This window comes from Carlito syrichta, unplaced genomic scaffold, assembly GCF_000164805.1.
Source record: "Carlito syrichta isolate Samal-C Ts95f unplaced genomic scaffold, Tarsius_syrichta-2.0.1 Scaffold305632, whole genome shotgun sequence".
NCBI lineage: Eukaryota > Metazoa > Chordata > Mammalia > Primates > Tarsiidae > Carlito > Carlito syrichta.
The window spans coordinates 656,118-681,903 of NW_007249728.1; positions in this window are offsets into that span (position 1 = coordinate 656,118).

Genomic DNA, 25,786 nt, shown 5'->3' on the forward strand with positions numbered 1-25,786 from the left:
CAGGAGCGGTGGCAGCGATCCCAGCAGATCTTCCCTGAAGCGGTTTGATGTGGATCTCCTCCGGCCGGGTTGTGATGAGCTACCCGTGCCAGAGGCCGCGGCGGGCGCGGCGGCGGCGACGGCGGCGGCGGCGGCGGCGGGAGCGCTGGTGGGGGGAGGGGCTGCGGCAGCAGCGGGAGAGGACGATGCAGTAAAAATGTCCAGTCCTTGCGATGTTCCAGTGATAGCGATGGCCGAGCTCTGTTTGAGGAGTAGGCTGCAATGCTGGGGTCCCCAGCCTCCCGGGGGCGAGAGTCAGAGACCCACTCAGTGGTAAATTTTTGATGTGTGTCTTACCACTGCTGGAAAATCAAAGATAGAAGCCACAATCCTTCGTGTGCAGCAACAGAGAAAGATCGTGGAGTGATGGTGGGAGTTTCCTTGGTTTCTTTTCAGCAGCAACGAATAATAAGAAAGGCCAGGATGGAAAAAGAAACACATAGACTTGCCATCATTTCTTAATATAATAATCGTGAGTGTGTTTTGACTGCTCCATGAGCCAGCCATTTCCCTGTCTCTCTCCATCTCCTAGGCTTTTCTTATTCCCAGAGCCATAACAGTAGTAAAATTAGGCCAATTAGTAACCCTACATAACCTCTACGTGTTGAAGTGAAAGGAAGAGTTGCATGTCTTTCATTTTAAATCAAAACCTAGAAATGTTAAGCTTAGTGAGGACATCAAAAACTAAGATTGGCTAAAAACTAAGCCTCTTGTGTCTATTGCCAAGTTATGAATGCAAAAAAAAAAAAAAAAAAAAAGCTCTTAGAGGAAATTAAAAATTTTGAAGTGCTACTCAGTGAACACGCAAATGATAAGACAGAGAATCTGCCTTACTGCTGATAGGGAGAAAGTTTGCGTGTTTGAGAAAGTTTGAGTGTTCTGGATAGACAATCAAACAACCACAACATTCCCTCAAGCCAGAGTATTAGTTCATAAATTCTGTGAAGGTAAGAGAAGTGATGGATCTGCAGAAAAAAGTTGGATTTAGCAGAGGTTTGTTCCTGAGGTTTGAGGGAAGAAGCCACCTTCATAATATAGAAGTACAAGGCACAGGTGCAAATATTACTGTAGAAGCTGCAGCAAGTTATTTAGAAGAACCAACTCAGATAACTGATGAAGGTGGCTACACCAAACAACATATTTTCAATGTAGACTAAACAGCCTTTTATTGGAAGAAGATGCCATCTAGGACTTTCATAGCTAAAGAGAAGTCAATGCCAGGCTTCAAAGTTTCCAAAGGACAGGCTGACTCTTGTGAGGGGATAATGCAGCTAGTGGTTTTTAAGTTGTAGCCAATGCTCGTTTATCATTCTGAAAATCCCAAAGCCTTTTATAATTATGCTAAATCTACTCTGCCTGTACTCTAAAAATGGAACAACAGATCCTAGATGACGGGGTATCTGTTTGCAGTATAGTTTACTAAAAATTTTAAACCTACTGTTAAGACCTACTGCTCACAATAAAAGATTCCTTTCCAAATGTCACTAATCATTTAGTTAACTGGGAGCGCTGATGGTCTGATGGAGATGTTTAAAGAAATCAATGCTGTTTTCATGACTGCTAACACAACATTCATTCTACAGCCCATGAATCAAAAGTAATTTTAAGTTTCAGTTTTTTAATTAAGAGATACATATTAAGGTTTTAACTGCCACAGGTAGTAATTCCTCTGATGGATCTGGGTAAAAGAAATTGAAAACCTGCTGGAAATAATTCACTATTGTAGAAGCAATGAAAAATATTCATGATTCATTGGCGGAGGTAAAAATATCACCATTAATAGAAGTTTGGAAGAAATTGATTCTAACCCTTATAGATGATTTTGAGAGGTTTAGTACTTCACTGGAGGAAGCCACTTCCTATATGGTAGAAATAGAAAGAGATCTATAATTAGAAATGAAGGCTGAAAATGTGACAGAATTGCTGCAATCTCATAATAAAACAAAAATGAGGAGTTGTTTCTTATAAATGAGTAACTAAAGCAGTTTCTGGAGAAGCAATCTACATCTAGCATAGATGCTGTGAACATGATTGAAATGATATCAAATTCTTTAGAATATTACACAAACGTAGTTGATAAAGCAGTGGCAGGGTTTGAGATAATTAATTAATTTGAAAGAAGTCCTACTGTGGATAAAATGCCATCAAATAGCATTGCATGCTGTAGATAAATCTTTCATGAAAGTCAATTAATGCCAATAATTTTGTTTTTATCTTGTTTTAAGAAAGTGCCATAGTCACTCCAATCTTCAGCAAGCACCACCCTGATCATTCAGTAGCTATCAACACCAAGGAAGACCTTCCACTAGCAAAAAGATTATGATTCACTGAAAACTCAGATGATTGCTAGCATTTTTTACTGATAAATTATTTTTTATTTAAGATGTACAGTTTTTAGACATAATGCTATTACACACTTACTGAACTTTATTATAGTGTAAACAAAACTTTTGTAGTGCTGGGAAACACAAACATCCTTGTGACTTGCTTTATTGTAATATTCACTTTATTGCTATGGTCTGGAACCAAATCTGCAATATCTTTGAGGTATGCCTGTATTAAATTTAACTCATCAAGCTTTTTCCCAAATACTTAATAATACATGCAAATCACTAAGCTAGGTTTTGTATTGTACTTTGGCTTTAACAAAGTTTGTGAATTTTACCATTTATTTTGAATATACACTAAGGGCTTAAAAATTCATAAGCATTGCACACTTTTAAACTATTATAGGATTTGTCACTTCTGTATCCTTAATTAACATCTGCGTAATGGGTTAACTTCCATTTTAATACCTGTATCTAGACATTGGAATGCAGGTCTCTGAAAATTATTCTTGGTGAGATGGGTCTTATGAAGGCCCCTACCACTTACAGCTGTGCATTTTGTGCTGGGTATACCCCACAGTCCCCCTGGGCTCTTTCTTGGAGGCTGTCTTCCTGCCAACAACGTAATCGTCATCATCATGGGGTTCCTTGGGCCACACTTTGACTATACTGTTTTTGAGGGGGATTTTTTGGGGGGGAGGATTTGGGGGGTTACGTTTTTTATTTTAAATATGTGAGGCACAACTCAGGGTTAGGTATACAGATGTTCATTATGCAGGTACCCTTGTTGATGAGGTGTGCCCCTCTTCCCTGGCAATTTCCCACTACTGCCAATCCTGCCCCCACCCTCCCCTGGAAGTTTCCCACTACTGCCTATCTCATTCTTATAGTATAACGATAGTCGTTCAAGATCTGCTTATGAGTGAGAACATGTGGTACTCAGTTCTTTGTTTCTGTGATAGATCACTCAGTACTATAGGTTCTAAGTCCATACAAGTTGCTGCTAATTTCATAATTTTGTCCTTCTTTATGGCTGTGTAATATTCCATCATGAATATGTACCACAGTTTTTTTGTCCAGTCCTCTTTTGATGGACAGCATGGTTGGTTCCACGTTTTTGCTATTATGGATAATGGTGCAATTGACACGCGTGTGCAGGTATCTTTCTCATAGAGTGATTTGAGTTCATCCGAGTATATTCCCAGAAGGGGGATTATGGGATTGTATGGGAGGTCGATTTTTAGATATTTAAGAATCTCCACAGAGGTTGTTTTCCACAGAGGCTGAACTAATTTACACTCCCACCAACAGTGTAAAAGTGCTCCCTTTTCGACTATACTGTTTCAGTTAATTCTTTTCCAATCCTAACACACTAATTTCTAGCTTCTTGTCACCCATGAAGATTGCTATGGGTTGAATTGTGCTTCCAACCCCCAAATTCACACATTAAAGTCCTAACCTGCAGAATCTCAGAATGCGACTCTATTTGAAGATAGTTTTTAAAGAAGTAATCAAGTTGAAAAGAGATCTAATAGGTGGATCCTAATCTAATATAATGGATATCTCTCTAGAAGAGAAGGTTAGAACATAATCACATACAAAGGGAAGCCCATGTGAAGACACAGGGAGAAGGAAGCCATCTGAAAGCCAGGAAGAGGGACCTCAGAAGATACTAAACCTGCTGACAACCTGGTCTTGGACTTCTAGTCCTAGAATTGGTAGAAAATGAATATTTGCTGTAGGAGCCACTGAGTCTGTGGTGCTTTGTCGTGACAGCCCAGCAAACTAATTCAGAACTTCTCCTGATACTTCTATATTCAGAAGCCTGATAATTAATGTTTCAAAGACCTGAACAAAGGAGTCTGACTAAGAATTAATGTGTTTAGCTGGGTTTGGTGGCTCAGCCTGTAATCCCATGCTTGAGGAGGCTAAAGTGAGTGAATTGCCTGAGCCTGCAGGTTCGAGACCCGCCTGGGTAACTTGGCGAGACCTCATCTCTACAATAAATAAAAAACTAGCTGGGTGTGGTACCACGCGCCTGTAGTTCCAGCTACTTGAAAGGCTGAGGCGGAAGGATCACCGGAGCCCAGCAGGTCAAGATTACGGTGGCCAGGAGCAGCCACTGCACTCCAGTCTGGGCGACAGAGTGAGACTTCAACTCAAAAAAAAAAAAAAAAAGATTTAATGTGTTCAACATTTTTATCCTTAGAGTTTTTAGAGTGAACAAACAAAATATATTGCCAACTCTTTGCATAAAAATGATAAAAAATAGCTAACACTTAGTGAGCATTTTTTCCATGTGTTATGCATATCTCCAAGAGTTTTAGAAGCTATTATTTTGAAATAAATCTATTATTTTGTTTAATCCTCACAATAACCAATGCAATAAATATTATTATTACTTACAGTTTGAAGATGAGAAAACTGAGACACAGAGAACTTAAGTGACTAATCTATAAAGATTTTAAAAAGTTGGAGTATTGTGTCAAATAAAGTAGTTCAGCTTAAAAACACATACTTATAATTCTAAAACATATATTTTGTATTATTCAGTGTCTTAATTTAGGTATACTGTATATATATATACATATATACTTATATATATTATATATATTTATATTTGTTTATATATATATTTGCACATATTGTTACCCCTGCCTTCCAAATAAAATCTATTCCAAATATTTGTCCTAGAAGTGTAAAATCTCAATAATCTCTTAGGTAGTCTTTCTACAGAAACAAAATCAAATTTGGTCTTTTCAAGTCTTGAGTTGACTACAAACTTTAGTGTTTTTTTTTTCTTTTCAGTATTTATCTTTGTCATTTTTTAAATTCTTGAATTTAAAAAGTCTATATTTACTTGTGCATTTATTTATTCCAGCAGTTGAAGTAAAATAATTCTTGACACAGGACGAATCTCATTAGTATAAAGAAAAAAAAACACCAACTAACCGAAAGAAGTAGGATGGAAAGAGTGGAGAAAGAGAAGAAATGAAAAAGTTACATACGCAATCATTTGACATTACATTAGGCAAAATAATATATATATAGCTAAATATAACAAAGAATATTGTTGATCAATGGACAGTCCCTCTATTGGCTCAAAATGGAGTGCACCCACCCCACTAAAACGGTCTATTCAATGTGAGTCATACATAGACTTAGTAATCAAGGTCTCCAGCTATCTAATATGAAGATGTGTAAAGGAGACTCTTTAGTGAGTTCTTGTCAGACAGCTAAGTGCTTCATAAAATTTCAACTATTTTAAGCATTAATGGCACTGAATATAGAACATTCTGTTTGGCTATGCAATTGCATCAGAAGTATCATTAAATTCCCAAAATAAAGATAGGTCAGATGTACTCCAGGGACTTGTGGGCATGAGAATGTGCCAGACACAGTCCAAAAGAAATATAAGACCTTTCAGTAATATAGTTCCATTTTGAGACAGAGGGAGGGATTGAAACAATTCATTTCAATTGTATCTTCACAAGTTCTAAAAGGTCCCCTAACATGTTATGGAATACAAGCAACTACAAGCTGAACAAAACAATAAAGGTCACTTGGCCAGAAGCATCACAATAAATAAGGATCGCTATGGAGAAGTGTTTAAAGTCTTGTTTCTACTCTTTGTGTCACTATGCAACTTTTGAAAAGATTATGAAAATCATCACTGTATGTTGGAAAAACAGTTGCCTTAAAATGTCTATTTATTGGGATCATCTTGGAGAAAACTGCATCTGTTTGCTTCTTCCTTTCTCACCCTGTGAAATGCAGGTCTGGGGAGTCAGTAGGGAGGACCCTGGTACACCCAGAAGCCGGGAGATGAACATGCCATCTCTACGTCTCATCACGTGTCTGGAGCAAAGGAAAGAGTCCTGAAATGTGAGGAGACACAGCACAGTAGCCAAACTTCCAACTGTGACTTCTCATTACACTGAGGGTCTTTTGCCAGAGAAGAGCATAGAAGACTCACAAACATTTCAATGGGAAAATATGGAAAATTTGTCCTTAAGAACTTACACTTAAAGAAAATCTTGGGAAAGTATGCATGAGAGTGAAGCGTAGATAGGATGCTCAGCTGCAAATAACCATTACATATGTAACAAGAGTGGGAAAGTCTTTCATCAACACTCCAAGTTTGTTATCCACTGGAGTAACCATATTTCTGAAATGACTTTCAGCCATGAATATGGCAAGACATTTAACCAGTCTTTAAAATGTAGTCAACATCAAAAAAAAAAAAAAAAATAGTTGAGGAAATGTAAACAATATATGTGGGAAAGCATTTAGGAAATCATCTTATCTAAATAGATGTGAAAGAATTCATAGGGGAGAGAGAGCCTTCAAAAGTGAAAAATGTGACAAAGTCTTTTGCTCTCAAGGAGAACTTGTTGGACATAAGACCATTCATACTGGAGAGGAACCCTACAAATGTACAGAATGTGGCAAAGCCTTTTGCTTTTGTTCACAACTTACTCGACATATGGTGGTCCATACTGGAGAGAAACCCTACAAATGTGAAGAATGTGACAAAGCTTTTCACAATCATTCAGACCTTGCTCGACATCCTATGATACATACTGGAGAGAAACCCTACAAATGTGAAGAATGTGGCAAAGCCTTTCGCATTTATTTACAACTTGCTCAATATACAATGATCCATACTGGACTAAAATCCTACAAATATGAAGAATCTGGCAAAGCCTTTTATGTTCATTCAAAAGTTCCTCAACATGCGATGATCCATACTGGAGAGAAACCCTACAAATGTGAAGAATGTGGCAAAGCATTTCACACTCGTTCACACATTACTCGACGTACTTTGATCCATATTGGAGTGACACCCTACAAATGTGAAGAATGTGGCAGAGCCTTTTGCTCTCAAGGAGGATTTGCTGGCCATAAGACCATCCATACTGAAGATAAATCCTACAAATGTCCAGAATGTGGCAAAGGTTTTACTCGGTACTCAAAGCGCATTGTACATCAGAGTATCCATACTGGAGAGAAACCCTAGAAATGTGAAGAATGTGACAAAGCCTTTCACTCTCACGTTGGATTTGCTGGACACATGACCATCCATACTGGAGAGAAACCCTACAAATGTAAAATATTTGAATAAGCCTTTCACTTTCATTCACTACTCACTCGACATGTCAAGATCCATATTGTTGAGAAACCCTACAAACGTGAAAAGTGTGGCAACACTTTTTGCTCTTATAAAGGATTGGCTACACATATGAGGATCCATACCGGAGAGAAACTTTACAAATGTGAAGAATGTGGCAAAGTCTTTTGCTCTCATAAAGGATTTGCTGGACATAAGAGCATTCATATTGGGGAGAAACCCTAGAAGTGTTAAGAATGTGGCAAAGCCTTTTACTCTCACAGAGGATTTGCTTGACACATGACCACTCATAATGGGGAGAAACCCTAGAATTGTTAAGAATGTGGCAAAGCCTTTTGCTCTCACAGTGGATTTGCTTGGCACATGACCACGCATACTGGAGAGAAACCCTACAAATGTGAAATATGTGGAAAACTTTCACTCTTTTTCATTACTTGTTTGACATGTCAAGATCCATACTAGAGAAAAACCCTATAAATGTGATGAATGTGGCAAAACCTTTTGCTTTCAAACAATTTGCTATACATATGAGGAGCCATATTGGAGAGAAACTGTACAAATGTGAAGAATGTGGCAGGGCCTTTTGCTCTTATAAAGTATTTACTAAACATAAGACTGTCCATACTGGAGAGAAACCATACAAATTTGAGGAAAGTGGCAAAACCCTTCACTCTCACAATGGATTTGCTGGACACATGATCATCTATACTGGAGAGAAACTCTACAAATGTGAAAAATATGGTAAGCCCTTTGCTGTCATATACAATTTGCTTGACATGTGAGAATCCATAATGAGATGAAACTATATAAATGAGAGGAATGTGATAAAGCCTTTCGATCTCATTCAATACTTTGTTGACATATGAGCGTCTATATTAAGAGATTCCTTATAGATGGGCAGAATGGGGCAAACATTTTCACTGTTATTCCAACTCTTAACATCAGAGAATTTATACTCTAAATTTTTAGTATGTACAATGACTGGAAAATCATATATCAAGTTATAAACCATAGAGATATGGTGAGAAATTTACAGATGTAAAGAATACCATTATCTTTACTTAAACCACGGATCTTTTGAATGTATAAATGTAAAAAATGTCTAAGGACATTAACCAGCAAAAACTTCATTTGACATTAGACTGTTCATTGTAGAGAATCTACTAATTTAAAAAATGTGGGCTAAACTTTGTGTAAAAAGCATATGCCACTGGAAACACTAGAGTATTCAGACTGAAAACTTTACAAGTGAAATTTATATGAAACTTATTTACTAAAAAGTCAAATTGAAATCAATACCAGACATTGAATGGCAATAGAAGATGGTTTATTTTTTTGTTTATATTTTTAGGAAAGCATAAGCATATTCCCTTTATACCTTCGGTTGTGCATTGACAGAATTTGAGGATATTTTGAAAAGCAAACAATATTGATATAACGCAACTTCATTCGTAGTGTTTATGTAAAAGCATGGGTCCAGTTGTTAGTATGTTACAGCTATGAAATGTCCTTGTGTAGCAGGTCATCAGCACTCATCTCAGGTTTTTCATGAAGGATGAAGAACACTGATATGTAATCTCCTTTAAAAGATCGAAGTGGGCCGGGTTCAGTGGCTCAGCCTGTAATCCCAGCGCTTTGGGAGGCCGAGGTGAGTGAATTGCCTGAGTCCGCAGGTTCGAGACCCACCCGGGCAACTTGGCAAGACCTCATCTCTACAGTGAATTAAAAATTAGCTGGGTGTAGTAGTATGTGCCTGTAGTTCCAGATACTTGGAGGGCTGAGGCGGAGGGATCGCCGGAGCCCACCAGGACCAAGCTGTGGTGGCCGGGATCATGCCACTGCACTGCAGTCTGGGCGATAGAGTGAGTCTCCAACTCAATAAATAAATAAATAAATAAAAGACCGAAGTGAAGAGGTTTTTTGTGGCTCACATTGAGCATTATTGTAAGTTCTGCATGAAGTGAGTGCTCACGATGACATATTATACCATGGAAATAATGACAATCATTGAGAGTTTTAGAAATCATTTGTCTTACTACTTACATGATAATTAGAAAATGAGAACAGACCATTAATATCTTGATGCATCTTCACACTATCAATACTTACAAGCCATAAGTGTAATTTGATATAATAGAAATAAATATTTTCTTTTTTGAGTTGGAGTTTCACTCCGATGCCCAGACTGGGGTGCAGTGGCCGCTCCCGCCCACCGCAGTCTCAACCCGCTGGGCTCCGACGATCCTTCCGCCTCAGCCTTCCGAGTAGCTGGAACTGCAGGCGCGCGCTATCATGCCTGGCTGGTTTTTGATTTGTTGTAGATATGAGGTCTCGCCAAGTTGCCCGGGTGGGTCTTGAACCCGTGGGCTCGGGCAATCCACTCACCTCGGCCTCCCGAAGCGCGGGATTACAGGCTGAGCCACTGATCCCGGCCAGAAATAAATATTTTCATAGACATCAGAGCAAAGATAATGACTCTCTTAAAATGCATATATTGTAAGTTTATGTTTAGTAAAATGTTATATTTTGTTTTGAGAACAAAGAAAGCTGTTCGCACATGCGTCACACTCTCAGAATAGAAATGCTTGAATGTTTGTAATCTTTTTGCCAGAAAGTATACAGCGACCTTTGGAATGTTTATCAGGTTATGTAAATTTAATTTGTTTAAATGAATATAATTCTTCATAAACCATTAACAATTGTTTTCCACACAATAAATTGTTATGCTGCCAAAAAAAAAGTCTATTTATTAACCCTAACTCTGCCTTTTGTTATCCATATAAGTCAATCTTCTTTCGATCATCCTTCAAAATGCAAAAGGATTATCATGTTTCCCTGAAATGATGCATTTGTTGCATTAATACCTGGATTCTTTTGACTCTTTCTCTATAAAATACTTCCTAGAACTTTTACTTTCTGCCAGTTCTTCTTTATAAATATCTATTTTAATATGTCATTTTTGAAATACAAAATTTCAACATTAAACTTAATTCTAATATGGTATATCTTCATGTTGAGCTTGTCATCTTCACTTTTGTAATCTAGTTGCTCATTGTTGAAAATTAATGAACTGTTTTCCAGTTAGCTTTATCCAAGTGTAAGTGGAATTGAAGAAAAGAAATACTCTAAGTTTAATTACTTAAAAATATATATCTGTATAATTTCCTGATTAATTCATCTTTTATGGTATTAGCTATCCATCTGTTCACCTATAGTTCTTACAATTTTAATTTTCTTATATTTTAAACCTTTTTTACTCCCAAGTAAATATACCCTAGAATAACTTGGAAGTAAAATTAAAATAAAATAACAACTGCTAATATCTTACATAATTTTCCTTTTACTTCTTTTAAGAGCAATTCAAGAACAATGTACTAGTAGAAATAAAATAAAATAAATGGATCATGAACTTATTAAAAACATTAGTTTTAGAATCATACAAAAGCTGCTTCTTTTTCTAGAAAAATTTATACATTTATTTAAGAAAAACTAAGCTTTCACATTTGAAAATACTATTTGACTATTTTAACTATTTTAACTTTGAAGTTACCACAATTTTTTAAACCTAATGGAAGGTTTGGCAAAGAAGACCAAAGCATACCAGCACTATAACTGAACCATTCTATTTTCTCTATAACAGTAGCTAAACACAGGAAATGGCCTGAATAATCTACTACGGCAATTAGCCAGTGTTGAAAACTATACTTTTGGCTGGACTCAATGGCTCAGCCTGTAATCCCACGCCTTGGGAGGACGAGGTGAGTGAATTGCCTGAGTTCGTGGGTTCGAGACCTGTCCAGACAACTTGGCGAGACCTCATCTCTACAATAAATCAAAAAATTAGCCGGGCGTGGTAGTGCGCGCCTGTAGTTCCAGCTACTTGGAAGGCTGAGGTGGAAGGATCGCTGGAGCCCAGCAGGTCGAGGCTGCAGTGGCCGGGACCGTGCCACTGCACTTCAGTCTGGGCGACAGAGTGAGACTCCAACTCAAAAAAAAAAAAAAAGAAAGAAAAAAAAGAAAAAAGAAAACTATACTTTTTACATTTTTCCTCTTTGATGTTTCAGTAATTGATTTTTCAAATAAACATTTATTAAGCATATTTTAACTGTGCAAGAAATTATACTTGGAATGCAAGAATAAATAAGACAAAAACACATGGGTAAATCTTCATGATCTCACATTTGGCAAAGAATTCTTAGATATGACACCAAAAGCATAGTCAACTAATCTACCTAATACTGTGAAAGTGTAGGAAAGCAGTCAGAATTATTTTAGCACAATTGAGTACCTTACAGAATATTCAGTTAATTATTGAAAGTACTTTTTTTCTGACATTTAAAAAAAAGGAAATTGCTTTGAATTAAAATGGAAAAAAGTGTTAAGTCTAGTTTTTAGTTTCACTCCCTTTCTACTGCTTTTCTAGGGAAAAATAGTCTTTGGCATTTATGTTCTCTTACTACCTATGATGTTCTACCATAACCATTCTGCTGCCTCCTAAGATCCATAGTGTCAACTTTAAATGTGATAAGCAGCCTCATAAACTCAGAGGTTACCTAATTTCATGCAGTAACTTTTTATAGTTTTTCCAACATGCAAATTGAATCCTTTACTCAGCTGCAAATGGTTTGGGAACAGTTTTTTTTCCAACAAATATGAGTGAAAGTCAATAATATATAATGAAGTGCTAGCACATTACTACTTATGACCATCAAAGTCAGATTTCTGCCAGGATTATCATATAGCTATACCACATAACAGACACAGGTTATTTTTCTTTATAGTGTAGCAGGTGTGTGTGTGTGTGTGTGTGTGTGTGTGTTTGTGTGTGTGTGTGTTTAAGTTTGTTGATCTCTCTACAGAGCTTGAGGCAATCAGCATCTCTCTGGTCATATATATTATAGCTAGTCCCTTAATTGAAGTTTTAGCCATTTTACCTACCATATCTTTGCATGGCCTTATTCAAAACATCTCTAAAATTTTTATTGCGTTTACAAAGTCATATGCTAATTCTGATCAAGATATGTAACATAACACTTAACACTATAATTTCTCTTCCAGGAAATTATCTTAAAATAATCTGGAAGTAGAAAAAAGACTATATCCATAAAGATAATCATGATATTATTACCTATGCTAGCCAACAAAATGAAGATAGATTAACTGATCAATAATGTGAGAATGGGCTGAGGCAGGAGATTATAAGCAAATTATGATTTTTCCATTTGCTGAAACTATAGAACTATCAATATGATATTTATTTATATTAAAAGCCATGGGAAATTCTAAAAATGTATAGATGGTTATAGCAAGATTTTTCTTAGTTTAATAATAATCATGCAAAGTTTATTTAGTTTGTATAAGTAAATATAGGATACATTCCAGAATGCTAAACACAGAAGATTGAATAAATATTTTTAAATGCTTAATAAGTAATATCTTTGATAGTTGTATAGCATTTTCCGGGATAAAGTACAGTAAAAATTGCATTTCTTGGTGAACATTTGTCAGTTTTGTTTTCCTTCTAACCCAAGACTCTTATTCTTCTATATTATAGGGAAAAAGATATTGAATAAAATAAAAAGATTTGTTTTGACAAGAGAAATGAAACACACAGACATAGGACTGCTGCTTTCTAGGGTCTAAGTGAGAATATTTAAAATGTAGTCAAGTGGTGGGTCATTCCCTCCATCCGACCATAGTCTATAACAGAACTTTGCCAGCCTGAAACCTCTAAGTAGCTATCTCCAGAAATGCTTTGCCCAGTGGAATCATAGGAATACCATTCCATCTGGCTGAATAGTTTACTCTTAGATAAAATAGCTTGGTAGCTTTAGTCAATTATTTCCAGAAAGTTCTTTGTTGGCCTTGGTTTCTAAGAAGAAAACATAAAAGACTTTCCTAAATACAAATGAGGGACCTCTGAGAAAAGAAATTAGATTCTGAAACAGCTGGAGGGGGGACTTCAAACTAATAAAATTAAGGAATTGATATTAATGTAGCTCTTTTGTTTCCACAAAACATAAAACATGGGAACATTTTTCATTATATTTATGCTAAATTGTGCTATCATTTTATTACGGTAAACTATGTTTTGCTAATTTCTAACTAGCTTAAAAAATGCAACAAAAGCAAAGGCTACTAGACTCATGGGAAACTCGGCCTTGACCAAAGACTGCCCATGTTATGGCCCAAAGACTTTTATGTGCCCCGACATGTAGGCCTCCTGGCTGCCATATTTTTTCACTTCAGGTTGAGTGGATTACTAAATTTAGTCCTAACAGTATTACAGTCTTCACTGCTACCACACAGTTCCAGAGTCTCTCTTTGACTTACTTGCTGCAACTCAAGTCACTGGGGTCTCTGCATGCTTCTTTGCAGGCTGCCAGCTTCAAGGTCAGTGCGTTCCCATGAGCTCCTAGTACTTGTTTCTCAGGCTCCGGTGCCCTTTTTCATTCCTCTGTAACCCAATGAGCTTCTAAGATCACCCCCAAATTAGGAAACATATTTTCTGTCCTCAACCACCACTTGCATGGATTCTAAAACCTATGACTCAATGTCTTAGGAAGGCTAAGCATTCAACACTGTTAGACTGCCCTGTCCATAAAATCCTCTGAAATCCTTGCCTGTGACTACCTGATCTTCCTCTCAATAAAGCCCTAATCCCTAGTCCTCCATTTTCTGGTTTTCTGAAAATTTCATCTCAGATTTTTAAGGAGAACCAGGAGATCAAAACATTCAGTTCAAAAGCATAGCCTTCCTTGGTCAGATTTATGATAATAATGCTGTCGTTTTATTACGGTAAGCTATGTTTTGCTAATTTCTAACTAGCTTGAAAACTGCACCAAAAGCAAAGGCTACCAGACTCATGGGAAGCAGTTTTAGGGTAAAATATTATAATTTTTATACTACTATGGAAGGCAATGAAAAATAATGACTCTAAAAGTATACAATCAGAAAGACTAATTCCTTTTATAGCACACTTGACAGTGAGCATAAAGTGGTTAATGAAGAGGTTAATCTGAAGTCCTTTGATGGAGTTAAAATCCCTGTGGGTGTTTATCCCAACAAAGACTTTGCTTTTCTTCACTCCAGAAGAGTAAAATGGGCTTTCCAATCAGTGCTGGGAACAGAGAGAACAAAAATGCTAGACACACACAGCTGAATTCTCAGATTTGCAAGACATAGCTCTGTAGCAGAGATAAATAATGAAAACAGGAAACTATCATTTTGTCAAGGCTGTGGGAGAAAACAAACCATAATAACAACAGATGCTTTCCCGATGCTGAAAAGGAAGTGTCAACAATGGCCTAAACACAGCCTAAGAACGCATCCATCACAAATGTTATTTAGTGGGACTTTACATGATAGACTAACATTTCAGCAGCAACCAACCTCAGGAAAGAGCAGGGTGGGGCACTTAAAAACGCATGTGTGTGGCCTGGTGAGAGAAGAACTTACACATGAGTTTTTCTACTAACTCAATAATGAGAAGAAATGGAATTTTCTATCGGAACCTGTCTTTTTATCCTTACTTTATATTATTTATTATGCGTGATATTAAAAAATGCCTTTACATATTTTATTGAAAAAATAGATGTAGCAGAAAGGATTATCTCTCTGCCCCTTCAGTTCCAAGGCTTAAAAGGAAACTGAGGAGACTAGGGAATTTAAAGGAGGTTTGGCTGGAATGGAAATATAGCTCCTTATTATATCAGGAGGCAGCAGTGTGAAAAAGAAAAAAAAACAAAAACAAAATAATGGAACTTTTTTTGTCATGTAGGCTTTTGAATGTACTGCTCTTCATAAAAGTTAAGTTTAGTCCTCAGGAAATGTCGTGTGTGTGTGTGTGTGTGTGTGTGTGTGTGTGTGTGTGTGTGTGTGTGAATTGTTTCACTCACTGGGGTAAATTGATTTGCCTTACTTTCTGCTCTTCCCTTCAATGTCTTATTGGACAATGCATAAACTAAACTAAAATTCATTCTGACTGCCAGATCTGAAGCTCAAGAAAGCAGTACAAACTGGATGATTCTAACTTTAATGTGGATGGAGAGGGGGTCTCGGGAAAATTTCTGAAACATAGGAGCTTCTAGGGAACAGGCAATTAAACAAAGTGACAGCTCTATCCTAAAATGCAGGACCCAGCTTCTACTCTGCTCTTGTGAATTGTTGTCAGAATATCTTGGTTTTTATAGAATAGTAAAAATATTTATATTTTTTATTAAAAAATTTTCTTATTGTGAAATGTTGGTTTCTTCTTTTTAAAAAATGGTCTTAGCCATATAAAACATTGAATGTGCAGGTCCCAAGGACTTCAGTTTTCATCACTTATCTGAGTCAAAACCTAATTTCCAATGGAAAAAAAATTGGTGGGGAGAAGGTGCCAGAGATTGACACAGACAGTCTTGAAATAGCATTTTTGTAAGAGTTTGAACTGAAGAGCCAGGGAAGCAGATTCAAAACAAGTGGGAGGGGCAGGTGATACCAGAGGACATGCTTGATCTTAAAAACACTTTAGCATTCTTCCTGATAATTAGCTCGCCATTTTAGTAGATAAAGGAACACAGATCTATCTGTATAAGGTAAAGAAAAAGAGTCTCACTCCAGCCCATCTCCTTACTGGATTCTTTTTCAGGGGCACATCATGCTAGGGAATAATGTTTGACTAAATTGAAGTGACTGAGAAGTTACAGTGAACAGAGTCCCAGAGGTGAGGAAAGAGCCACCCAAGCTGAGGGGTACTGAGGTCAGGATTGCATGTGGAATTCTGTTCAAATATAATTTCTGAATTCTAAGTACTTCTTATAATAAAGTTCCCCAATAGCTCTTTCAAGAATCCTTATAGGGAGGTAGATAGACTGATAGACAGACATAGATATAGTACCTGATCCATCTATTATGAGAATCCATTAAGAAAAAGCAAATTATCTTCTTTCACAAAATGTTGTGATAACTAGATATGCTTCTGCACTATCTTCCCCACACTACTCTTTTATAAGCAGTATGAATGAAGCTGACAGTCATCATTCTCCGGGTATATGGATATACATAATTAAAAGGTGTGTATGTGTGATTTATCATACAATGGAAAGATAACCTGGAGGTACCTAAGAGCTGTAGCTTCTTGTAAAAATGAGTACTTCTGGATTATGAATACTTTCTAGAGCTTAGTATAGAGAATAAGGTCCAGTAAATGTTTATAGATTTGCTTTATGCTGTCATTGGAACTGCTGATTCTAAAACATCAATCACCTGGCCAAGACCCAGCACGAAACAGGATGATTTATAGACATTTTTAGTACATAGTAGAAGTGTGACTAAAAACTCAGTAAAAGCTGTTTCCAGTAAACTGTTAATTCATTATATTTTCAAATAAAATCATAAAGCTGTATTGCTTTCGATTACTAAGGAAAAAATGTGCATCACAACTATTTTCAAAAAGATAGAAAAGATGTTAAAAAAAAACAACAAAAAACTAATACTAAATACAAGCCTTGTACTGAGTGGTAATCTTAACAGTTACCTTCCAATTTTTTCATGATGGAATAACCATTTTTTAAAAATCTGAAATAAATGTACTTATCACCATCTGTTTCCATCATTGAGCACATTTTAGGATAAATCTATAGATACGAACTTATAATAATATGTATAATTAAGTCTTTTTATACATTTTGCCAAATTTTCCTCCAAAAGTTTGTACCAACTTCACTCCAACCAGAATTATGCAAAAAGCTCACTAAAGCAGAAATGTAAATTTAACTTTTCAGCAGATCTAAATATCAAAATTATACTTAATAAGATAGTAGATCATTTGGTAGTTTTAAAATAGAAGTTAGTTTGCCTTTCCAATTGTATTCTGTTCATTGTTTAAATTTATTTGTAGTACTATCCTGCAAGATCTTGTTGTTTATTTGTAGTACTATCCTTCAAGATCTTACACAGGTAAGCATAAATATATTTTAAAGAGGAAAAATATGCAGCATTACGTTCAACTTGTCTAATGTGATTTACATATAATGTCTTTAGGCAGACTTTCCAGAATAATGAACTTACAAAATTTTAAGAAAAGTCAGATGAATGTTTATTACTAATGCCACTGTTACATTATTATTATCAAACCTATCCTGCTCACCTGAGGCTCACTTGTAGACAAAAGATGTCAGTGCTCTCCAGCTTAATCAGTGAAAAGAAAATGATTACTATTGTTATGCCAGAGGCTTGGCTAAGATCACAAAAAAAGTCTCATTATCTTTCACTCAAATTGAAAACTAGACTTCAACAATAATTAGTTTATTTTAAATCATGGACTTTCATTAAGTCTAAAGAAAATGGGAGCTCTCAATTCTTTGAAATATTAAAGTGAATACCAAGTAGTCAGAGAACAAAATGTTCCTGGGACTCTTTTATTCTTCAACATGTTAAGGTATAATTAAAGAGTTCAGATTAGAATTCAATGGCAAAACAGCACAAGTATCAGATCTGACCCAGAAACTTGTTGCCTCAATTTCTTTTAGTGCAACAAATATTTGTAATGTGCTTATTGGGCACCAAGTAGTCCTTAGGTGCCAAGAATGCAAGAACACATACAAGATCCCTGCCGGGGTTACTTATCATCTAGTGAGGAAGCCTATTCTAAAAATCAACGGGCCATGCAATGCAATGTGAACAAAGCTGATGTAGTGGTATAAACAGGTGGGAGCTTGATGGAGAGATAACAGGCTCCACCTGAGAGATTGAACAGTGCTTCCTATAATATATGGTACCCTGGCCAAATCTGGAGTACTTCATTCCAACAAAGTTAACCTAATGGGTGGAGAATAAAAATAGAAAGATAGCTGGGCTCGGTGGCTCAGCCTGTAATCCCAGCACTTTGGGAGGCTGAGGTGAGTGGATTGCCTGAGCCCGCGGGTTTGAGACCCGCCTGGGCAACTTGGTGAGACCTCATCTCTACAATAAAATCCAAAATTAGCTGGGCGTGGTAGCGCGCGCCTGTAGTTCTAGCTCCTTGGAAGGCTGAGGCGGAAGGATCGCCGCAGCCCAGCAGGTCGAGGCTGTGGTGGCCGGGAGCGGCCACTGCACTCCAGTCTGGGTGACAGAGTGAGACTCCAACTCAAAAAAAAAAAAAAAAAAAAAGATACCTAGGAGCTAGGTCTTAAGGAGGAATGCAGTGCAGTCCTGGGAATTGAATGATTCAGAGTCCCAGCTTTCCAGAGGCAAGGTTAGTAGGCAGGTTTATGAGACATAATGGATACTATCTGGAGAGACCAAAGGACAAGTAGGGGATAATAGGGAGTAACTTGATATTGAATTGACTACTCAATGTATGGGCTGTTTAAGTTTACTTTCATGATATGTTCTAGTGACAAGAAGACAGTGTCTAAGCTTGGATTTTAAGTACGATGAGGGATGGGGAAAGAAGAACTAATTTTAAATAGCTCTAACATGTTAGTGAACATAAGACTCATCTGGGATTTTTTTTAAATGTGTGAACTACAATCCAAATATTATGATTCACTATGTTCTGAGTAAGGCTCAGATATGTGGCCTCTAACAAATCACTAGAGAGCGATTTTTCAGTCCACACTGCTCAAGATGAGAGTCAGAATCTCACAAGTCTTGGCTCCCAGAGAGAATGAGGACAAAAATGATTAGGGACAGAAGATTTCCTCCAGAATCTTAAAAATCAACACATTAGTACTTCAAAAATCTCCAACACCTGCCATCCCCCTTAGAGATTATGGGCATTGACTTCAAACAGAAAGATAATGTTCAGACAGGGAGGCAAAATTAGTCCATTTATAACATGTATTTTAATATTTCCATTTAATCATTTGCTGGAATAAAGAGACTACTTATTTGATTGGGAACATAAGTTAATCGAAGTATAGTTGTGTTTCCCAAGAATATTTGTAATTCAGACTAAACTCACCACCTTCATATTCTAAATACATTAAAAATAATGAATAAATACATGAATAAATACATTAAAATAAATACATTAAAATAAAATACATTAAATGAATAAATACATTATGAATAAATACATTAAAATAAAATAGTTTTAAACAGTAAAACACATATCTATGGCACTCAATTCGAGTCAACTCACATTTTCTATATATACATTAAATAATATACAATCATAAAAGAGGGTCTATGAAAAGATACCAGCATAAACATATAAAAATATGGATAAGATGGTTCTGTAGAGAATGGCATTATTGAAATGAATGAATCAGAAAAAAAATGAAAGAAAACCCAATCCAGAAGTGGCATTTATAATATGGAATTAATGAAGCACTATTTTTCTCAAATTGAAAATGTCAATGTATATGTCTTATTTTCCAGCACAGACAGAAATTTTTAGAAATGCCGTCACCACCTACTGCAAATGCCACTACAGCAAACGCTCCTGTGGAAACCAGATCATGCTTTGCACAAAGTCGACTACAGAGAAAGAGGTCATTGAGATAAAAATGTTATGAAAAACAGACGGCACAACATTGTTAAAAATGGAATTTCCTAGCCAATAAAAAAGAGCAGGTACACAATTTGAAGATTCTTATTAATTTGTTTTCCTAATTTCTATTTTAAAGTAGGCACCTAGTCCCAAAATTTTCTTGCTCCTCCCCTCTTAATAGTGTGTTCCCTTGCTATCAATTATATGAGTTGGCCTTCTGCCAACTGCAGCATCCCAGCCCAGCTTAACAGCTAAAGAAGTCCTTAAAAATGTATTTCCCAACTTAAGTTGATTTCTATCAGTGGGATTCACTGTAAGAAAATGGCTCTAATGAAATTAAACTGGATGCTAATAGATACCAGCATGGAGCCTGCAAAGCTGGGAGGAGACATGACAGTAGTGTTATTAGCTGTCCGTATTATATACACTTTGGGTAGGTTCCCCCTCTACAAAAGTTCAAATTATTCCTCCTGCCAAGTGCTTCCTTTTTGTAGCCAGTATGGCCAGGGAAGGGCGATGTGACCTAAACATAGTCAGATTGTCTCTCCCTAGATATGGGATCTGAAGAAAAATGCCATACAAACTGGGAAATCATGATTAAGTTTACTTCTACAAGAGGCAAGACTCTGAAGTGATGGTCAAGTGGTCTGTAATGCTCTCGTTCCTGGTCTGTTTCCAAGTCTTGTTCTGTAGATGTAGCTTACCTTTCATTCTGTGTATTACCTTATTGGAATTTTTTTAATATATAACCAAAGAAAGCAGATGGAATGAGGATACCTGGATCTGCAGTTGTGAGAAAGGACAACAGTGAATTGAGGATGTGAAGTGGAAACAGCCTCCACTCATATTGATTAAACAGTTCTAGGCTTTCCCAGGACACATGTATATATATGTCTCTCTCTCTCTCTCTCTCTCTCCACACACACACACACACACACACACACACACACACACACATATCTATATATACACATATATACGTGTGTGTGTGTATATATAAGCCAAGAACTTATATATATAGATATATATATACACATATATATGTGTGTTTATATATACATAAGCCAAGAACTTATATGTGTATATATAGATGTGTGTGTGTGTGTGTGTGTGTGTGTGTGTGTGTGTGTGGAGAGAGAGAGAGAAAGAGGAAGAGAGAGAGAGAGTCGGGGTTTCACTCTGTCACCTAGGTTGGAGTGCAGTGGCATGACCATGGCTCACAGCAGCCTTGACTTCCTGGGCTCACGTGATCCTTCTGCCTCAGCCTCCTAAGTAGCTGGAACTACAAGTGTACGCCATCGCAACTGGTGATTTTTAAATTTTTTGTGGAGATGAAATCTTGCTATGTTACTCTGGCTGGTCTCAAATCCTGGGCTCAAGCAATCCTCCTGCCTCGGTCTCCCAAAGTGCTAGGATTATGGGCATGAGCCACCACGCTTGACCCCAAGTCATATTTTTTATCAGATATTTTGAACCCCATCTGTGAACTATCAAAAATTCACCTTTTTTTCAGGGTTAATGTTAAAGTCACTCTCCCAAAGAGCCTTTCCTTAGCCTCCAATTCTAAAATTTCAATCTTTACCACTTGATTTTTCCTTGTTTTATTATTTTGTGGATTTATTACTAGCCAATATGTTACATCTTTTAGTAATTTATTTTATTTATATTCTATTGCTTCACTAAAGCTCCATTAAGGCAGAATTTTGTTTAACAACCTTTTGTTTAACTATAATATCTCCAGGGCCCAGCATATCAGAGACACTCAAAAATGTCTGTCAAATGGTTATTTGAATAAATTCACCTTTTTCATAAATTTACCCCAGATTTCCAAGGCTTTCTAAAAATTTTTATATGAAACAAAGACAATATTGCAAAATACTGTGATTAACGCTCATTGAAAGCATCACACTTGTCAGTCTAACATTTTTATCATGGTACATGATTATTGTTTGTCAATGCATATACTCATCAAAACAACCTGAGATATTGATAAAATAACATCAACTTTTAGGTTCCCCCTCAGTCCTACATATTGTGCCTGTATCCTTTGCTTTGAGACTCAGAAATATGCCTGTTAACAAGTTTTTCCATATGAATCAGATGTATGATATAGTTAAAGAAACAGACAGAAATACAGAATGAAGAAGTCTTAAAATTCTGTTAGAAAAAGTCTGTTCAATACATGTAAATGAGTATGTACAGATCAAATATTTTCAGATTATTTTCATTGGGAATTTTTGGCTCAAACATAACATAAAATCAAGATTAACTTTTACTGGCATATCATGTGGAGATGAGAGTTTATTTAAATCTCACCTATAATTGAAATATAGATAGTGTGTGAAAAGGCATGCAAATTGTTTAAAAGAAGCAGAAACAAGTCTGAAATAATGAGTTTGGCTGTAGAAAAAAATAAAGCAGTAAGTAGAAATATTTAAGTTATATTGAGTCAATGGTCGAACCAAAAGAAAACAAACCAAAAAAAGCCTATTTCTACAGACGGATATCCTTCAGAATTTATAAACAAGGATGAAAATAGGGGTAGACAACATGTAAAACAGGACAAAAAGTGGGGGGAAAAGAGCAATGAGAAGGAAGAAGACACTAAATTAAATCTGAGAGAGGATATAAAGGTAGATTTAAGCTTTTGAACTTAAGGGAAGCTGTCTGAATAGTGTTCCCAGAGGAAAGCCGTGTAAAGGTTAGGGTAATTTACTCATTTTGGTATGCCTCATTCTATCAGATGACAGAACATAAGAGTGGAGAAGGCTTTGTACCATAGTTAACTAGTGTGACTGCGAAGTTTTTTTGAATCTGTTCATATTCAATATTGATATATCCCTCTGCTTATTTAAGAATAATTATAATTTTATGCCAAGTTTAAGTAAATAAATTCTTGCAAACAAGTTATTTCCCCTGTAGAAACAAAATAACTGATTGACAGATAAAAGACAGACCCTAAGGTCTACCTCTTGCCTTTGTTCTCACTTCTGTCTTAGAATCTCACATGATCTTTCCCAGAGAAAAGAGAAACCTTCAGGACCAAGATGGTTCAAGGGCAGTCACCTTTGCTTTACAATTAAGGATGTTGCTTTACTGGTCCGTGGGCCCAAAGGGAAAATATATATTTTTTTAATAGGACAGCATGTCTGAGAGATGAGAGAGGGAGAGCGGGGTGTGGGGTGGGATGGGGGTATCATCTTTGCAGCATGCCAAAAAGAAACATCTTTTCTCTAAAGTTTCCCTTCAGTAGGCACATTGCAACTGTTCATTTATGCTGAAGTATATGCAACACTTTCTGTTTGAGGTACTAGATTGTAGACACCTAGAAGTTTATGCTAAGTTTCACTCAAATACGTTCAGTATACAACTTATTATGTGACAGACTCACTCCTTGGGGTTTATGAGACATAAAACCAAGTAGAAGACATAAATTTCTACCCTCAAGTACTTTATAAAACAGTAGGGGAAATGAAATGTGTGCATGAATAATTATACATCAAAGGGTACTATGAGCATCACTATAAAACACATCCATATTACAGAAGTCTACCAAAGATTGTTCTTGTATTGTTTAGGGAAAGGATGTTGAATTGGTTGGGAAACAAATACTTAAGATAGGTTGAAAAGTTGCAGGATCTGGTTTCCTGCTTTTAAGGAAGAGCTAATGTGTTTCAAAATTTGATCATACCCTAGGACAAAATCTGCATCATTTGCTTATCTACAATCTATCTTGGTAAACAGGTTAGGTAGCAGGTCAAATAAAAATCAAAGTAAACAGCTGTTTTAAAAATATATGTAATCAAAAGGAAAGGAATTTAAATGAATTTACTGAAAAACTTCACCTAAGATAGCATGAGATAATTGAAGGACTGATTTTTCAGTAGAAAAATAAACTTGCCAATGGAAATAGTCAGTGTATAAATTAACATTTCTTCTGCCATGAGCAATGAGGATCTTCTGACCATATTGTTTCTTTTTTCTTTAGGTAGTGCCAACATTATTGAATAGATTTCACATACCAATAAATATTTTAACTTTCATATATCTTATTTGGTCTGAAAGGAACTAGTAATTTTTCAGTGATTTAAAATATCAGATTAAAATGATAATATAAAAGACTATATACTTACTGCAGACATTTTGTTTTCAACCCCAAACTTGGAAAGATATTTATTTATCCATCCTTTCCCAGTGTTGGTGCTTGTAAAGTGAATCGAGAACTCATATCCACTTAAAGCAATCTGAATATAAAATTATTCAGAAATTGTATGTTGTTGCTATCATTTTCTCAGTTTTGTGGTTTTTGTTTTAAATTCCACATCCAATTCAGCAGCATTTCTTTGCAACTTGTCTTTATCGAGAATTTTGAAACATATATTTTAGTTTTATAGGAATAACAACTCTCACCCTCAAGTTCCACTCAATTACTTGATGTCTAGTTAAATTATATCATTACAATAAATAGGTTGGAGGGGAAAATGAAAGTAAATCTTGGCGAGCAAAAAATAAGCGTAAAATTTCTATATTGCAGTGAATTAGTAAGGAGTTTGCCAGTTCATCAAATACTTTACTGAATTAATGTCAATTGCCTTATTATAATATTATAGAAAACTCCTTATTAGGATTGTATTCAATAGTTTAAATTAGCATTTCACAGTCAACCAAATTTTCCTACTGTGTGTTGATTCTTAGAGAATAATAGCATTCATTATTTCTAAGTCCTTTAAAATGTACCTGTTCTGTGAAAATATAGAGATAGAAAACCTTTTATTTGTTCCAGGACAGCTATCAAGCTATTCAAGGTGGAGGTGGCATTTGAGCTTGCCCTTGAATGATAGGTAAGATTTCAAGACAGAGATGGGGAGAAATATTAAAGATAAAGAGAGGAACATGAATATTGGCACTGTTGCCAGATAAACATACAGAATAGTCAGTTAAATTTATATTTCAGATAAACAACACAATGTATCTTAGAATAAATATATTTCATATATTGCATAGGACATAATTACACTAAAAAACATCTATTTGTTGTTTCTGTGACCTTCAAATTTGACTGAGTTCCCCATTTTTCCAAGTTCACGTGGCATTCAAATTTAACTGGGATTTTATTTATTTATTTATTTATTTTTGAGTTGGAGTCTCACTCAGTTGCCAAGACTGGCCACTCTCAGCCACCGCAGCCTCGACCTGCTGGGCTCCGGCGATCCTTCCACCTCAGCCTTCCAAGTAGCTGGAACTACAGGTGTGTGCTACCACGCCCAGCTAATTTTTTTGATTTATTATAGAGATGAGGTCTCGCCAAGTTGCCCAGGTGGGTCTCCAGGCAATTCACTCACCTCGGTCTCCCAAAGCACGGGATTACATACAGGCTGAGCCACCGAGCCCAGCCTACTGGGTTTTTTAATTGCCAGATTTTGTTTGCTAAACTTGGCAATCCTATTTGCAAGTCCTATAATTAAACAAGAAGGGTCTAGTTTCACTGGAAGATAAACCTGGAAGGGTAGGTAAGAATTCATGCTTGAAAGTCCTTGAATATGGTAATAAGAATTTTAAAAGCAACTAAAAGAATGTCACCAGTCATGTTTCTAAAAAAAATGACAGCATAAGAATAAAATGAGACACTTGAAAGAAAGATGTATTTTTCTATTCTTTCAGTTATCAATTTAAATGCTTTGTGACTATTACTATGCAACTTAATACCTGTTGTTCTAATGGTAGGCTATTAGTGCTTCAGGGCATGTACAGAATGAATTAATTGTCCTTTGAAGATCAATGGCAGGTACATTAATATAGAGCACATTTGATTCTCCACTCTTTAAGTAT